The sequence below is a fragment of the Aegilops tauschii genome, chromosome 1, assembly GCF_002575655.3.
Source record: "Aegilops tauschii subsp. strangulata cultivar AL8/78 chromosome 1, Aet v6.0, whole genome shotgun sequence".
In the NCBI taxonomy this organism is placed as follows: domain Eukaryota; kingdom Viridiplantae; phylum Streptophyta; class Magnoliopsida; order Poales; family Poaceae; genus Aegilops; species Aegilops tauschii.
Window position 1 is genome coordinate 42,480,288 of NC_053035.3, and position 6,000 is coordinate 42,486,287.

The window sequence follows — 6,000 nt, forward strand, 5'->3', positions numbered from 1 at the left end:
TGGATGGGCGGTGGCCGCTGCCGGACCCCGGCGTGACGTTGAGGTCGATGACGGCCGAGGGGCGCGGGGTGGACGGTGCGATCACGCCAACGTCCGACGACCCCGAGAAAGGGGTCTGGCCTTCTTACCTTGGTGGAGGAAAACCAGGCGACAATGGCGTGGTCCACGACGTCGGCGAGGGGCACTGCAGAGGTCGGGCGACCGACGAGCCTATGCTCGCCGGGCCGACGGGCGTTGCCGAGAAACTCGTTGGACGGCACATCCCAAGCATGAGGAGGGCGTGCACTTTGTTGACGATGGCCTCCTTCTCGTCGACGTCGGCCTTGTACCGCGTGGCCTCCAACGCAGCGTGCTCGGCGGCGAATATGGCCTCGACGTTCTTGCCCTTGGCCGCCGCCCGCCGGTTCCTTCTCTTGGCCGATTCCGCATCCAGCTTTGCGAGCCCCGCCGGCGTGAGTTCCGACCGCGGCTTCTTCGGACCCTTGGCCGTCTTCTTCTTAACCTTTCTGGGCGGGTCGACGGCCTGGCCGCCGAAATTTGGCGGGGCATCGGCCATGGCGGGAGGGTGGTGGGCGGAGGGGAGGTCGGGACGTGAGAGGGTTCTGGGGCCGAAATGGCGCGAAACGGGGCGCCGGGCGGGTGCTTTGTGCCACCGACGGGCGGGCCAGGGGAGGACAAGCGCGCGCATCCCGCCCGTCCGCACGCTGTCCGTTTCACCTTAAAAGGCGGACCAAACTTGGGCCGGGGATGGGTCGAAGGGGGACAAAAGACCGTTTGCGCTCACGCGCTGCTCGCCGTCTGGTATGTCCGTTTTGCCCCAAACGGACGCACCCGGACAGGACAGAGTCGTGTGCTGGAGTTGGCCTTAAGATTGGGATTCCTCGGTCCACTCATACTTTTCTCACGCTCGGGCACTCGGCCCTAGTGGAGGAGGAATTAGGAGCGCGCCATCAGGTCCCGCTTTTCAGTGACGGGTGTGGGCGTGGGCACATGTGCTGGTGCGTCAAACACCGGGTGTTTGGAACGGACGAAGCGCGGAAGGTGCGGGATTTTGAAATTTTAGGGGGTGTTTGTTTCCAGGGACTTTTTTGTGTAGGGACTAGAAAAAGTCCCTTTTAAAGACTTTTTTACCAAACGGGAGGGACTTTTTAGGGACTAAACTAGGCATTTGGGACTAAATGAAGAAGACTCTCAAGGAGAGTCTTTTTGGGACTTTTCGAATAATGCCCCTCCATGCGTCCATTGGCCCGCCACCCCATGGTGTTATTTGATTGTTATTTTTCTATATACTAGGAGCAACATGGTCATTTAATAACCTCTAGGAAGGGACTAGGGACTTTTTAGTCTCTGGAAACAAACAGGGAGGGACTTTTTAGGGACTAGGGACTTTTTAGTTGGGACTAGAAAAAGTCCTAGGACTAGAGAACCAAACACTAGGGACGTGGTGATTTCAGTCCTAGCCCCATATGGCTCAGCCTATTGACCACGTGGACCGGTCTCACGGGCTCCAGCGTCGGGATGGGCAAACGGGCTGGTGCCGGGGGGCTTCTGATGCGAGTTTGGCGGCGCAACCTGCTGCAGCAGCACTTCGTACCTGGAGATGTGGAGGCGAAAATGAAAATTCAGTCATCCGCTTCACACATGATGAAGACTTCCTCGCCTGTCACCTGGTAAAAATTCTGGTGTTTTCTTCTGTCCGAGGTGCCTACAAGTTAGCACTGAATTTCAACTTATTTGATCAAGGAGTCGGGGGTTCTAGTTCAAGTCCAGACGGGTCTGCTCCAAGCTGGGATTTAATCTTGAAGCCTCCGGTTCCTCGAGGCTTCAAGATTAATATATGCTCCTTGACCCAAAATAAAAGGGAGATTAATAAACGCGGATAGGGCGACATTCAACATTTCGTCAATATATTAGTGAAATGCAAGCAAGTGACGTATGCTCCTTCTTTGTCAAACCTGACGCAAGCAAAGTGACCTTGTACTCTCTCTGTCCGCGTTTATTAATCTCCCTTTTATTTTGGGTCAAAGTTTGACCTTGAATTTTAACTAATAAAAATTTACTTATACTCCTTTCGTCTCAAAATAAGTGTCTCAACTTTGCACTAACTTTAGTACAAAGTTGTATTAAGGTTGTGACACTTATTTTGGAACGGAGGAAGTATGTCACAAAAAATATACCACAAAAATCTCTTTCAAATACAAATCTAACAATATACCTTTTATAAAATATAATTTGTATTTTTAGTCAAACAGAAAGTCAAAGTCGGATCCAAAGTACAAAGGAGGCTAATAAACCCGAATGGAAGTACTATCTACCAAAGCATTGACTTCCCTGACCTATCCACTGTCCTCGCCTTATAAAGGGGGACAAGGCCTAGGGTTACAAGAATCCTACCAACCTAAAGCCATGCTTGGTGGAGGAGTCCTTGGCGTGCCTACCAAAGTACTAGACTTTCTTGAAGAGGGCTCCTTGCATTAGTCGGAGGCCTTTTGAATTGTCACGGCCTGCTGGCCCCTAGGGCCAGCCCAACATCCAGCTTGCCGTCCGACGGGCCACCCCAGGTGTAGCGCACCGTCATATGGTGGAGTCGTGCACTAGTTTGGGCTGTCTGAACATGCCTTAGATTTCATCTCCAAAATGAGTAGGGGAACATATCAACAACTTATACTCCCACCACCCCTCAATATTTGGCGCATTTTTTTATGAAGATAGTTGGCACCAAAAAGACCGATTTTGGATTGAGATGCCCCTGCTAGGTCTTAATTGCAGCCTTGAAATCTTGCCAAATTTGAGGGAAAACAGGCCATTGATGGCTGAGAGAGGGAACAGTGGAAGACGCGAGGAGAGAGAATGCATCGGATGTAAAAGTCTTTTTACTGATTTTGGTATAAACTACGGTGGTGTTTGGTTCTCTAGTCCTAGGACTTTTTCTAGTCCCTAGGACTTTTTGAAAAAGACTCTCAAGGAGGTGCTTCTAAAGACTTTTAGCAAAAAGTCCCAAAAAAGTCCCACACTGTTTGGTTTGCTAGGGACTTTTTCTAGTCCCGACACAAAAAAGTCCCTGGAACCAAACACCCCCTTGAGAGTGTAAATTCACTCATTTTGCTTTGTATGTAGTCTATATTGGAATCTTTAAAATGACTTATATTTAAGAACGGAAGGAGTATTTCATAGTACGGTGTTTTTTTCCCATTGATATGAACCTAATTCGTTTAATATATGCTGACAAATAAGCGGCTCAGCAGTAACCTTTTCTTAGCTACTGCCAGCAAAAAATTAAACGTGTGCATGAACTGTGCCCATCCACCAGCCCCACTCACACCCAGAAAGCGTATGAATCGTGCGGTGTCATCGAACCCTGGTACGCTCCAGGACGACGATAGAGACCACCAAGGGTTTGGATACATGTATGTCATTTAATTACCTCACTCGGGCCTCCCAGACACGCCAACCCCACGAGGGATCAGGAAACAAGTGACGAACTATGCAGCACCCGCTGGCAAGGCCACGCGGTGCCAGGGTTTTCGAAACCTTTTGGTCCCGGGCCCACATGTCAACCAGCTACAACGCGGTCAAGCAGTACTGGCACTCGCCACAACAGTTAGCTAGCAAAAACATCTTCTAGAGAAAAAATAGCAAGAAACTGTATGCACTGAAGCTGGTACTAGCATTGAGATTGCAATAGGGATGTATGTGAAGGAATGTACTAGCATCAACGAACATACTAACTCGAGCATCAAGAGCAATGCAATTACTGGTACACCACATTACGTCCTTTCAATTGCTGATGATACCAAAGTAACGAACCACCACTAGTGCTATTACGGAAATGAATATCACGGAGTACAACTCAAAATTAGAAATCACTAACAAGTCATCACTTGCTGCTTACAACTAGTTTCCTGGTGGGATCCATACATACCAACTCTGACTCTATCTGAACAATTAATCGATGGATTATGTAGCTAACAATGGCAGCACCGAATTGAATGTGAACTGTGATCTGCGAATTCACTTTGCTTGCTTACTGTTGGGTGGAGGCGCTTGTTGAGTTGACAGGGTCAGCGATTGTCCGGCACCCGGTAGGACTCCATGTTGATATGCGATAACCGCGCGCCGGGAAATAGCAGCTGGGGACAGGAGTGTTTATGGAATTAAAAACGGGTCCCTAGGGAGGGAGCAGAGGAGGCACGGGAACTCACATCGATCTGCTTTTGCACTTTGCGGGGCCGACCGCGAGGGCGGCTACGCGGGAGTGCGCCGGTGAGGCCGTAGATGTCTTCCTCAATCTCCTCCTTGGAGAGTGATATGGAGAATCGCGGCCTCTTGAGCGCATCTGTGCGGACCGACCGCCGCTCGCGCTCGAATGCCTGCGGCGACGCACTCGCGACAGTCGTGGCTGCGAAGGATGGCATAGCAAGGCGACGCGGGCGGCCACGGCGTGCCTTCAACGGCTGTGGAGAAACCGCCTCGGTGACTTCAGGGTACTTGTCGACAGCGGGGTTGCCGGTGCCCGATGCCTCTGCCACGTTGCCAAGGCCAAGCTGTAGCCTCTCGCTTACCTCATATTGCTGATTCGAGGAGGATCCCGTGTCCGGGGCGATGGTTTCTCCATGGCGGTTGACGGGAACGCACCGCAGCCGCCGTTGGCTCCCCCAGGGCTTGAGCATTGATGGCAGCGACATCAGCCTCCCTCGGTGGGCACTCGATGGCGTTGGATCTACCTTCGCGGCCCCGCCACCCGCCTCCCTAACACCACCTTCCCTGGTGAGATCTGGTGGGAAAGCCACAGGCGGCGGCTCCGCCGAGTTCACCATGGACGGGGGCGATGTCGCGCCCACAATCGCCGCTTTTGCAGCTGCTCTAGATCTGGCTGCGGCGGCAATGAGAGGGGTACGGTGTGATGTGGTGAGGACGAGATCTGAGATACAACGGGGACGAGGGTGGGTTTGCTTGCGGCATTTAAAGCGTGGCCTAAAAGGGGAAATAGATGGATGTGTCATTGGTGAATAAGTAACGGGGGGAGGGAGGAGTGTGTGTACGCATGAATTTAGGGGGAGGGTACAATGAGGTTTCTCCCTATGATCTATGTCTTTTTTGGGATTTATTTATGAAACGGTGTTTTTTTTTGCTGTTTCATGTGGGCTTTCGTTTGTGTACACTCCATTTCTCTATGAAGTTCTCCCTCTAGTCATTGTATGGATCATCATTTTTAAACTGTTTCAATGTACCTTCCTGCTTAGGGAAAAAAGTGCATACAATGCAATGCTTATCTACACATTTACCTTCATGTTGAATGATCCTATTAAAACATAAAAAATACTTTAAAGCTTCATTCGACAACAAATCTAAGGATACATTTTAATGACGTGCAAGGCGTGTTTCGGTAGTCAAATTGACGACCTAAAACCGTGCATGCCATACAAAATTGGATATAGTAATCATGCACATAAGAGCATCTCCAACAACAGGGCAACACCGCCTTTTTGGGCTTTTGGAGACAAAAAAACCTCCCCGATAGCTGCCCAAAAACTCCAACATGGTCAAAAACGTTTTTGGGTAGCCCAAAAAGAACTGGCTGCATATATGCGGCACGAAGGTTGCTGCCCAAAAACGCCAATCCACCCCTCGCCGCCCAACAACCTCCTTCCCATAGCTCCCCACAACCAAATATGCCGCCGCCGCTGCCGCACTGAGCCCGACCGATTCTTTTTGGATCCGGCCACCACCAGCACAACCGCACCTCCCCAACGCCTGGGTCTGCCACCTCCCGAGGAGGGTTGTCGGCCAAGGGGAGCGCCGGCTGGGGGGGGGGGGGGCGAGAGGAGAGAACGCACACAAGTGCGAAAGCGCGCGGGGAATTTTCATTTAAGTGACCCGCGTGACTTTTCCCGAGCGACTGTCGGTGGGGCTCTCGGAAAAGATCCCCATGCCTATATCTAGGTCAGACATTTTACTGAGAGTGCTCTCTGAAAAGATCCCCAGGCCTAGAGCTAGGCC

The 6,000-nt window shown here is 51.2% G+C and overlaps 1 long non-coding RNA gene across 1 annotated transcript; it reads right to left on the reverse strand.

Moving 5' to 3' along the window:
• Positions 1–3,751: 3,751 nt before the first annotated feature.
• Positions 3,752–5,465, reverse strand: LOC109773958 (uncharacterized). Its single transcript, XR_012200193.1, has 2 exons — positions 4,203–5,465; positions 3,752–4,130 (listed from the first exon to the last, which is right to left on the reverse strand). It is a non-coding gene; the product is annotated as an uncharacterized lncRNA (long non-coding RNA).
• Between the last annotated feature and the right edge of the window lie 535 nt (positions 5,466–6,000).